This window comes from Pungitius pungitius, chromosome 17 (assembly GCF_949316345.1).
Source record: "Pungitius pungitius chromosome 17, fPunPun2.1, whole genome shotgun sequence".
In the NCBI taxonomy this organism is placed as follows: Eukaryota; Metazoa; Chordata; class Actinopteri; order Perciformes; family Gasterosteidae; genus Pungitius; species Pungitius pungitius.
Window position 1 is genome coordinate 13,919,929 of NC_084916.1, and position 12,576 is coordinate 13,932,504.

Genomic DNA, 12,576 nt, shown 5'->3' on the forward strand with positions numbered 1-12,576 from the left:
TTATGTATTATTATTTCATCAATAAGCGCGAGCACACCCATGAAATACAAAATGTGCTCACTGCTGACACGATAGATCAGAACACTAAAAACATAGGAATGAAGGTATTGAATTGAGCAACCCACACTTTCCTCCTCGCTCGCTCTGATTGACAATATTCCAGTCCAACACCCTGTAGATATAATTTGCAGGCTCGAGCGCTGACATTGTTAAGTTTCAATGTTGGCATGAAACCACAAATGAGATGGGAGTCAAGAGCGAAAAAAAAACAACCCTGTACACTCCATCTGCCAAAACAAGAAAACACACCTCAGCTCGAAGATGGCAGCACCGGGAGCAGCAAGCAGCAGAGTTCCCCGTTTCATGGCTATCGGAGCCTCTCTCCGCGTTGCGTTGTGTGACCAGACAGCCGCTGCTTTGAGTTCAGGCCAGGGTCTCCACCTAGAACGAAGGAACGGGAAGAAATCATTCCCCTCGTTCCACAATCAGTGTTTTGGATTGGCTTTCGTCTGGTTTTCCTCCAAAAATAGGGCACTGAAGTCATACTAATGCACGCAGATAGGGAGGAACACTCCATCTTGGTCTTGTTTGATACCAGCACTGCCTTTAATACTACTAGCTCTCATACATTGTACGCTGTTACATGGAGCGTCACCGGTGTCAAATGTCCACACCAGTTTCCCTTGGTCCAGAAAATCAGTGGCATTGTTAAGCAAAATAAAGTTAGCTATATGTTTCAGTAAAACTTACTTCTAACAAGACGTAGCATCTCATTATTGATCCTTGAAAATGATTTACATTTTGATGGTCAGGTGGCGAAGCAGATTCCTCGCACAGATTTATTAAAAGAAAACATGCTGAACCTTTCCTCAGGTAAGATAAACTACAATATGGATGACCCTCGGCTCCAGATATCCTGAATATTTAATCAAGGATCTTTAATTGGTCCGTCTTTCTGTTAAATATATTTATTCTTAACTTCACATAGTTTTTAGAGTTCTGTAGAGACGTCCCTGCCCTACAGAGACCTCCCTGGTTTGAAGAAGTTTCATTCTTGGACATGTTGCATATTTGGTGACACATCTTTACAGGCGCCTGACAGGACGTGGGTGGCCTTTGTGAAAGGCTTTCTTGTAGGAGTTAAAAAAAGACACGTTGATGAGATCTACTTGGAGGAGAGAACAGAGCCTTATTAAAAGTAATAAAGAAATAGTATATAATAACTAACACCAGTGTGCTTGATATTCACCTTGTGCATAAAACTCAACCTCTAACAGATTCAAAACTTTGTTTCATGAATGTAATTACTTTACCTGCAGCCACACATTGACTCGAACGCACTTTAAAAAGAAAAGCCTGTTCCTCAAGCAAAACCTCCTTCCCCTCGTTTCATTGTATTTCTAGACTCAATCTTCCTGTCAAAATCGTGGACCTGGAAGCCTAACCTCAGGCTCTCGGCGCCAGCAAAGCTCACTCAGTGTGATGAGTCTGGTTTTTCATTCTGCGTTACCCAATAAACAAAATCAAACATTCATGAGAGTTTTATGCAAAGGCATCGCAGGGACCCGTGTCTCCATCTAGATTGGGGATAAATTTTACCTCTCCGTACCCGTTCCAAGGCTTCACTGCTGTGGGCACTGGGGTATCCAGAGAGGCTGTGTGGTTAAGAGTGCGCCGCGAGAGAAGTCAACACGGCTGCACAGATACCTCTGAACCCTCTCCCTCCCTCCCTCCCTCCCTCGTCTTTTTGTTCCATCTCTGCATCTACTTCCATTATTTCCCATCAGCACTTTTCCTTTTGTTATGTACCTGTTTCGCGGCGTCTACGGTCGTTAATCAAAAAAAGGTACACGCATTTATGGCCGCACTTCTGGAAGGTCCATCTTCCGCCATCCAGCAAAAATGTTAGTCACAAAGCAGTAATGTTCCCGGAGGACGATTTGCCTAACAGTCATAAACCACATTATTGAACTACTTAACTCCCGAAACTGATATCAGCGACCTCGGTTTGAAGGGGCAGACGAGACGAGCTTGTCTTTTTTGGCACCGCTCCTGGGAGTCCAACCAACTCCAATCCACCCTTCCACGTCGGGCCAAAGTTGATACGGAGCCATCAATTCCATTAAGTACTGGCTTGATACACGAAACTAAACGTCCCCTTCAGAACAGGTCTCTGAACCCGATAAGAGTTGGCGAGGAAATAGACGGAGTTATAATTTATTGTTTGTCGTCGTCTTTATCTCAGCCTTGCTTCTCTTTATAGATGACTCCAGACATCTCTACATTGTGACTCAATTACAGACAGTGGTAAGTCCGGGATGAAGTCATCCTGTAAAAGGGGATTTAGTTCTAGACTTAAAGCACAAACAAGGGAGGTTAAACAAATATTGAATGTCCCTATTGATGTCTTTGTTTGTTGTATTAATAATTATAATTCTTGGTTTATCATCAACTAACGTAACCTACTTTGTAATATTCACGGTAGAACTTTGGTTCTTTTATCCTCTAAAAAGAAAAGAAAATCACCCACCAATAACAAATGCCAAGGAATATCATTAAAAAAATTATACTGGATTTCAAGTTCTTTTTTCTGCGTATGTTTATCCAAAACATTTTCCTCTTTGCAGACATTGGCAAAGAAGATGAAAAAGACCCAATATTAGTATTTCGTCCTCTTTACAAAAAATACGTGAAAGCTAGAGTAAAAAAAAAATGGTAATTGTCTGCAAAAATGTGGTGGAAACGCTGTGTTTGTTTGATATTATCTTTCAAGGTTTGCCGTCAGTCTCTAGTTGCATTCATACAAAAGACAAACAAATAAGCCTGATGTAGAACATAGTGTTCCCAGCGCACCCTTCATAGGGGTATTTCAGTTTGTAGTTGTTTGAGCTTACAGTACAGATGGGTCTGTTGGACAGACACAATGGACTGCTTGTAAATATAAAACATGTCAGGCTTTTATATCCTAACTCACTAATGCATGCACCTGTCAGTGCATGCATTAATATCCCCAGAATAAAGTGTTTGTTTTTTCTCATTTGCATAGAAAGACAATCCTGGTACGAAAATACAAAAGTAAAGATTGTCACAAGTGTCGGCTTCCTGTGGCTCACTAAAGTGGTAATTATATATGTAGAACAGATTCATGGTTGGATGAAAGTTCCTCGAAAAGTGCCTCTCAACAGCCTCCTCTTGCACGTCGAGTTTTGGGTCAGGCATTCTTTACCAGCCCCTTTTTGCAGATGGTGATTAAATCTTTAATTGTCAAGGGAAGGCGGTACCGAGAAGCAGGAAAGAGGAAAAACAGATTTTTAATCATGGCTCACTAAATTAAGATACTCAGATTCTGTCTTGTATCTTTGGCTGATCTATTCCCCTCTCCCTCACACTGTCTCTCTATGTCTCTCTCTCTCTCTCTCTACCTTAACGCCCCATGGCTCTGATTGTATTACTCATTCAGAGAGATCATCAGTCATTTCCAGTCCTTATACATGAGCGCATGTGACAGCCCAGGACGACTGAGATGGAGTGCAGACTAAGTTGGACTTATTCAAAGAAGGAGCAGAACAAATATTACAAATCTAAGGATTTCGACAAAAAAAGGAGAGAAAAAAAAAAAAACGAGTTGCTGTAATACTCCACCACTAACCGCCCATGACCACAAAGTTTTGAGTTTAACATTCGACACAAGGCAGAACCCACTCTTGTGTGTGGAGAAAAATGCAAAACATTCTCAGTGGCTCATTCAGTGCCACGGGGTGGATATAATTACTGGATATCCCACCGCTCTCAACGGGTCTAAAATGCAATTGGATCCACAGACATGAGGATTGTGCAGAGACATTATTGCTCTCCATGTCCATCTGTCTGTGAACATGTGTGGTGGGTGGTTTGCAAGCCAAGTCTGGACATGCACATAACAACAGGCCATTAAAGCACCCATCAACCACGGGCAAACAACATATTTTTCATGATGAGATGCTTACTGCCTCTTGCCTAAAAGTTAAATTACTTGCAGGGCCATGAGGAGACTCCGAGATGAAAGTCAGGTGTTTAATAATTTGATCCAAATTACATTAGAAATGATAAGAGATACTTCAGGTTTCAGGCTCTTTTAATTTACGTGCCACTTTATCCAAATGTAGATCTGGTTTGTTTGCCATAATTTCTATAGGCATTTGTTCATTTTGGCATTAACACAAAGAACAACAAATGTATCCAAATACCATACAATGAGACTAACACTTAAAAACACATTTACTCAAAGAAAATATAACAAAGTCAAAGCACTATGTCTGTATTTCAGTTCTGTCTCAACTAGTGTGCATTCTTTACGTTTCGATATCAGGAAACATTTATTGCCATAATATGTCAGACATACAAGGAATTCGACTGCAGGATATATGGATTTAGCTTATTCTTTCCATCCTGTTAAGTAATTATCTGCGCTATTATTAGGTTTGAATTTGTGTTTTGGAAGCTCTGATATAGCTCATTTTTCTATTATGGTTATTCTATCAAATAAGATCATGCTTGGTTTGTGAATTTTTCTTTGGGGCGTCTATGTATCTTTAATATTACACATCCTGAAGTGATTATTTTAGGGCGGTTATAGCAGAGTTTGTGCAATGTATACATTGTTTTGAATAGATAATTGTAGAAAAGTTGGGCCAACACCACAAAGACAGACTCACCAAATCCACCATTTTGTAGTGAATCTTGTCGGGAGGGGAGGGGTTGAAATGTTGTTTTAAACAGGCATCGGGACAACAGCCTGCCACAGAGTTTGGGTCATCAGTGTAGTCGTTAAGCAGGCCGTAATGGGCCGTGCGAGGCTGTTCTGCTCTGGCGCCGGGCCGGCTGACCTGTGGATCACACCAACATTATCGGCCGACGGATCGCACCATTATGCCCTTGATGGAGGGGAACTGCGGATGTGTCTGGAGGAGATCGAAAGTGCGTCCGCAGTGTGCTGCCAATCTGCAGACTCACCACAGGCAGGTGTGGGCCCACTCGGGCACCGCATGCAGGAGCGCACATTCACATGCATTATGTAGGAATCGTCATTATGGAGTTTGGGTTGTCCATTCATATTCATTAGTGTACCTTTTGCATGCTGGCATTCAGAAAGAAAAATAGTTTTCAGCCATTTTTGGGGGGCTCCTAGCTTTTTTTAGTCTGTAGCCATGCTGCTCGCGCACCTGCGGCCTTCAGTAAATCCACTTCCCTTTTTTTGTATTTCATAAAGGGAAAGCTAAAGGTCAGAGCTATCTGCAATGCAGCAGAGACAATTGAACGTGAGGGATCCCGGAAGAGAAGGAAACAAGGATGGTGAGTGAGAAGATGACAGAAATGCTTTCACAACTACATACGCTAATCACAGTAAATGTCAACCAAGCCACTCACTCCTTATTTATTTCATTCGGTTCCACAGACGTGTCGTTCCGGATGAAAAAATGCAATGCTTCTGTTGTCTGCAGTTTTCATAGTGGGCTTGTGAAATAAAAAAGGAAATCCAATGATACAACATTGTCTTGTGAAAATAAGTAAATAAGCAACCGTGACCTGTGGCGTACTCTACTGTAAGTCTGCCAATGAATGGTTTACTCTATCCACATGAAAAGGGTTTTCATGTTTTATATTTATCGAAATGAATGCAAAACATTTGCCTCAATGATGAAGAAAAAGTGATATTTTTAATAGACGTAGCTTGAAAAACAGCCGGTTACGTCCCTCCCCACACATCTCCGGAGGGCTCAGCCCCGCTGCCAGCAGTAGTCCTAAGGAGCGAAGAGGGAGAGGGGTGTGGGCAGGACTAGCCCACAGCAGCTCTAGGACAACACTCAGACAAATAAACAAACAGTGCTGGGAGTCAAATTCACTCAGCCGAGAGATGGTGTGTGCAGAGGGGGGGGGGGGGGGGGGGGGTGTTTCTTCTAATTTCAACCCTCCCTCATGCACACTTCATCTTTTGCCCTCTTCGTCTCTCATTACGCTTTCAAGGAGCACGCAGAAAATGTTTTATCCGCCAGCCAACCAATCACACCAGGAGGTCTGGGCTCGCCACTAATTGCGGTCGGCTGGCCAAAGTCTTAAGCTTGTTGCCAACAGGAATTGAGTTACAATGTTGAAACTCTCAAAGTATCAAGAAACATCTCCAACCAGGACCGTTAAACACAACACAGGCATGAAATTAAGATACATAGGCACCAACTTTTCACATACAAAAATGCCTGTAGCATTGCGTTTGTACATGAAAACATTTTAAAGCATTAATTTACCTTGTACTAAATATTAAAAAAAGAAATTCGCTTCTTGAAAATTAAATTGGCTCAAAACTTAGTATAACAAACTTTGCAAACTGCATACACATGCATACATTTGTATTATTCAGTCACGGTGATAGATTGTATGTCGGCTGCAGAGACAGTTAGAGGTGAAACGGTCTTTTTACAACGTGCCCTTGTATACTGGCCTATACGTCCAATCCATCAAATACCTCCCTGTTTTTAAACTCAATTAGAAAAAAAATAGACAGGTAGTGCAGCAGTTGAGTGCGTGCACATGCCAACGCACACTGTTGCATGAAGGCACTGCATATGCACGCATTCTTGCACACAATGATTAATGACCAGGCTTGAGTGGGTTCAGTTCTCTACAGGCCCACGTTTAAAGGCCAATACTCATTCCCCCTGTGTGAATATAGAGTACTTGTATGCAAACATATTCCCTGTCAGGAGGGTACTTGATGAGATGCAAGTCTGTAAAACAAAACGCAAAATCTAAATATTGCACCGTTTAAAAAGGGTTAAAGAGCTTGAAGTCTAATTCTAAACAGTGTTTGACATGCTTACTGGTTTAGTTCTAGGTTTGATAGTCTGGCTTTGTCCACAGTGATTTTTAGAACAAATATTAGCTTTAGATTTGTTCATAAAATGAACCAAAAGGAGGCTTTCTCCCTGCTTCTAGAATTTAAAGCCAGTTGAACTAATAAGCTGCTGGTTGTTGTCCAAATAAAGAGATGTTAATCCTCTGATTACCCAAAGATTTTTTGAGAAGTGAATATTCTATTAAATACACAGAAGCATATACTAGGAAAAGGATGCTATTGCTATCCATGGGGTTCCAAATGAGCCATTTCTGTCTCCCTTATACCTGCCAATAGTTACGGACAACCTTTTGATGACAACCACTCGTTCCAAAAGAACCCTCTTGGACAAGGGAAGTCTGGCACAAAATCGTTTGTTCGAATGTCCCGTGTGATAATACGGCCGCATCTTAGAGCCTCACTCTGGAGAAAGCCTACATGGCTCAGTCCCAAAGCACAAGCATACGGATCAATGCACCCTTTCTGCTTGAAAAATGGCGTGGCACACGAGTCAAATGTGGGAAAACAGTGCAGAATGTGTATCCAGAAAACTAATAATGCCAAATATCAGATACTTATGAGCATGGGCTCAAAAATCCAGCGAACCAAGGTCAGTGATGTTAGAGGGGAAATAATATTTCTCACCTCTCCTACAACATTCAGCATCATGAACTCACTACTATTGAGGACTGTGTTCTCAGCAAAAGGAAGAACGTTTTCTTTGATGCATGGCTTTGACCCCTGGCGATGAGGCTGCGGATGATTTGTGTACAATGCGTAGGGCCATTGCTCATCTACTGTAATGCAGACATGACAATGAATAGCAAAATGAAGGCTGCTTATTCTCTAAGTAAATAAAGATAGAGAAATCAGTGTAAATTTGCCAAGGCATACAAACAGTCTATAAGCAAACCTCACCAAGAAATCCATTAACTGAGCCATGATGCTTGTCACCTTGCATTTGATCAATGCTTGGATTTTTAAACTTCTTTTAAAATGTCACATCTACTTAGTATCACATTATTCAGCAGATAGCCCGGGCCTTTAAGGTTTTTTTCATGCCTTCTAAAGTGGAGAAAACGATTTCTCTCTCATGAAAACCTGCGGACAAATGTCACACGGAATGTGAGTTCTATATTGAGCATCACAGATTTCATTTGGTTTCTAACGTGATTTTCAAATGCTCGATGAATGCAGGGAATTATGGACTTTCGTTAGGAGTTTATTTTTCAGGAGTATTAGACTTAAGCCTGGATAACAAAACAAAATAAATAAATAAAAAAGTAAAAAAGATTTTCTGGTGTGTATCACACAGAAGAAGACACTTCAATCATTCGGCTCAAGGTTTATGACTGAAGGTCTTCACTGCAAAATAAACAGTGTTCAGTGTAATGAAATAGCCCACGATCATGGAGTTGAGCCCTCGTTTGCTGCTGGTAATTTATCCTCTTCCAAGGACATGAAACCCGGCGACCTCACACACTTTCTTATATAGCAGAGCCCCGCTTTGTTCAGGCGTGGGAACGGAGGCGGTGTTGGAAGCATCCTGCTATCGCACAGATGACCATCCAATGTATTATTGATTATGCTTTATTTCGCACGGGAAAAAAAAATCCCCTTCATGAGCGCGGACAGAAACCCGTATGAATAGCACTCCATGTGACTGTAGCTACGTATTCAAACTCAGGCGTTTCCTGACGTCCACGTCTCGCAAACTCTGCGTTCTGGGGCGTGCGCTCTATCACGCCCTGGACTCGTCCGACTCGTTCAAGCCTTTGCAAACAGAGCAGCTGGTCTCTCTCTTCCCCCCCCCCCCCCCCCGTGGGAGTCGTTAGCAGTAAAGCTCATCCTGTTGTCACACACTCCAGCGTCTGTCCCTCACCTCGCAAGCCCAACCTTGGGGCCCATCCGGGCCCCCACTGCACACCTGGCGTGACTTTCCTCTCCTCTCCGACTTCAGGGCTCCTCTGGCTGGCTGCTCCCAGAGAAACGGAGCCAGATAACTGGGAGGAAGGGGAGAGAGAGAGAGTGAATAAGCAACAAAGGGAACACAAGTAGACAATGTGCGGAGGGAGAGAATGAGGTCTGTCTTCTCTCCCCAACCTATTATCAGAGCCTTGGAGGACGCACCCATCCTATCCTTGTAAAGTCAGAGACAAAGAGAGCTTACTCTCACTTTCTTCCTCTGCGCCGGCTCCCTTGTTATTTATTGGAATCCCTCGCCCCCCCTCGTCCATCCAACCGCCTGCTTGCCTGCCTCCGCCTTGTGGCGGTCGGGCCTCAGGGACGAGTCCGTTATGCGCCTCGTCTTCTCCCATAATCGCAGCGTGGCAGAGCTGGCTTTGCTTTAGCTACGCGGACCCCGACTCACTTGCCCCGGCCCGGGAAAACAACACCACTGACATTATGCCAACTCACGCTCCACAGAAGCCCAACAAGCCACCCCCCCACTTGTACTCATTAGGATGAAAATTGAAATTGTTTGTGCGGCCACCATTTGTGCAGCGGCAGATGGAAAACGAGACAGGGCCAAAGGACGTGGTTGTATGGGAATGACTCAATAGCTCTTCTATAGGAGATGTCCCCAGTGTCATTTATATCAGACAGAAAATAAAATGGATCCCTAAGGTAGAAAGTTTAAGAGAAATATAAATCGCAGCTTTCCTGTCAGGCAGCTTACTTGGAAATGTGGTTTCGCGGCCCTGAATTGGAGAGAAACAGTCTTGATGTTCTATGCATGCTCCGCTGTCACATACTGTACATAGTGTACTCACTGGGGATGCTTTAGGATTCTTCCCATGGGGACTGAGGCGATCCCTCAACGGATCCGAATGGTGACAGCGCCGATTGGGAATGAACTCCCTTTATGGATTTTTGCTCCAAATAAAGTGGCTCATTCCCTCTGAATGGCCATGACCCCAACCCAATTAACCTGGCAATTTGTCACTTTCAAGGGCATCCACTGGGAGTTTGGCGAAATTGGCCAACTTGTCACCATCCTTCACTCTCTGATCGGTAATGGAAGAGAGGGGAGATGATAGACATGATTTAACATAACCTATGTATTATCTCCCTCTCTCTTCATCCCTTCTTTTTTCCTTTCAGCAGTCTTTCATCTTTCTACAGAAGTCTTCTTTCTTAGCAATCATTGGTTCACAGATAATTAAGGAGTCTCAAGGCCCACAGTCACAGCTGTTATTTAAGAATCACTATTATGTCCTCCTTTATAGCCTGTTAATCACTATTGCTACAACTGGATGTGGAAGCAGAGACGAGTGCCCTCCCAACTAGATGAATGAAAATAGGATTGATTTCCTATGAAGGCACATTGCCAGCCTGATGCACCAGCACACAGGGTAGATCAGGTGTTAATGAATATCAATGATGATCTAATGAAGGAGCAGAATAAAAGAGGGGAAGAAAGGCAAGTTAAGGGTCCACTGGGAAGAAGGACGTGTTTTAAAAAGTTACTCGAGGAGTTTTACCGCGGAATCTTTGAGAAATTCACGGTTGATGCAATTTTCTCAGTAGTCTTTTTTTTCAACCTTCACTCAGACACAGGGACGCTTTTACTTCATTACAGCCGGTCTCCCTCTTCGGCGGAAAGACTATGAGGGCAACAGGGTGAAGCCTGTCGTCTCAACACACATCTTGTCATTGCAGACTGTCCTTGCCTTGCTCTGCAACAATTGTTAATTCGCCTACTTTACAGCATTGATCTCCTGCCTCCCCGCCCGTACATCCAGGTCTTTGTGGAGCTGTTAAGCTGCTCCGCTACAGGACTTTCTGCCCTCTTGTTTCCAGCTCGACATTGATTCAAAATTCCCCATGAGCTGCTTCGGGGTATGAAAAAAAGAAATGAATCGATGGTGAAGTAGTTGGAACAACTAAAAATGAACAAAACTTGTGTCATGTACAGCTATTTTACATCTGTTTTTATACGAACACAGTTCTTCTGGAGGTTTTGCAATGCATGCCTTTAATGTGGTTACAAAACAGTTATTTTGAAACCTGAAATATTTACACTACCAAATCCATACTAGAACACTTTTCGTACAAAACAACTAGATTTGCTGATTTGATACCTGATCGGATCGGATAAAAAAATAAAATGTAAAATGAGTGGAATTTTGTGTCCAAATCATTTGATTTGGTTTATTCAAAACATTTGTTTTTCCAATGTATGCTGTTTTTTTATCATTTGGTTATTTAAAGGTTTTCTGGTAAGTTTTGTTGTGATGTTGTGTTCATTTTCAGTTTTCTATTGTATTGTTGAGATCCAAGCATGTTGAATTAATTTCCTTTTCCAATAAAGCATTTAAAATTGTTTCAAGCTTATATAGCCTACTACACGCCTACTTCTTCACTTTCTTTGCACACTTTTGCCACTAACTTTTGATCAGAAATGATTGCCAATGATTGTGCTCAGGCTATACAGGCTACCGGTATTAAAAAAAGAAAAAAAACTGCACAGATATAAGTCCAATCTTTTTAAATAGCTTCAAAAGGTATCCCTTGACTCTTTCCATGAAACATGCTTTTTCAAGCTTTATGAACAAACCTTTGGAATAAATGTTGTAAAGCTGCTGCTTTCAAAGTAGTAAATTGACCTTCAAGCTCAATTTTCTATCAATGTGGTATTTGGTTTAAAACCCGTAGCAACACTCTTTGCTTTGCCTTACCAAATTAATTAACTATATTAACTATAATATAAGTAACAAAATATATTTTGAAAAATCCTACAGATAATAAAATAATGTAACTATGTAAAGTCATCCTGCCCCGTCCATATCTTTCTTACCTGCTTATTTAACACGAAGGCAACAGGACCAGCAGAGCAAACCAAGGCATCCATGTGCACGGCGTTGTCCTCCTGGGGGACAGCCAACCACTTTCAGGTCAGCTACGAGATGTCCTCTCCCCAGCTGTCCCCAACAGACAAGCAGCATTGGAAACGTCGCGTCTATTAGCCTAGCACTAGACGTTAGCTAGCTAGCTAGCTTGGAGAGCGACATCAATTCTTAGGTTGTGTGAAAACGTCCCAGGTCTCCTTGCTAGACGTCGCTCGTGACGTCCACCTGAATTCCGGAAGCTAGCATTGGCCAAAAGCGGTCATTTGCGGCGTTTCCGGTCTTTTTTCGGCTATCGCCACCGAGCTAAAAACTGAAATGACACCTGACGGTCGCACAAAATCTACGTTGACTGTTATTTTGAGTGCAGCACTGATTTGGAACGCTTAGGTCAACGTAAACAGGTACTATACTGTATGGCCCATTATAATAGCGGTTGATGAAATACAGCGTTCTGATTGGTTGAGAGTAGACGTTTACGTTGAACTGAGCGTTCCATATCACTGCGCACTTAAAGCTGCACGTTGGCCTAACAACACCCTCAAACATTATTGGACGATAAAGGACAGCCCCTCGTACCGTATTGCTTAAATAACATCCCGTCACTCACTCTCAACCAGATCAATCAGATTGCTGGATTTCCTCTAACCGTATTATAATGAATAAAATATTATGGAATATTTCACCTAATCTTTTTCTGTTAAATGTATTCAGAAAAATGCGCAACTGAAATATGAGAACAAATAAAAAACAGACAATGTTGAGCTGTTTTAAAGGCACACATTTGAATGCAAACTAACACTTTAGCACTTTAAAACTTTATTACAGATTTCACAGCAATCCATCACTTTTAAGTCT

The 12,576-nt window shown here is 42.3% G+C and overlaps 1 long non-coding RNA gene across 1 annotated transcript; it reads right to left on the reverse strand.

The window, feature by feature from the left end:
* Positions 1 to 347: 347 nt before the first annotated feature.
* On the reverse strand, positions 348 to 12,127 carry LOC119219371 (uncharacterized). The gene is made up of 4 exons (XR_005120486.2): positions 11,670 to 12,127; positions 8,751 to 8,871; positions 4,695 to 4,865; positions 348 to 441 (listed from the first exon to the last, which is right to left on the reverse strand). It is a non-coding gene; the product is annotated as an uncharacterized LOC119219371 (long non-coding RNA).
* Positions 12,128 to 12,576: the final 449 nt, after the last annotated feature.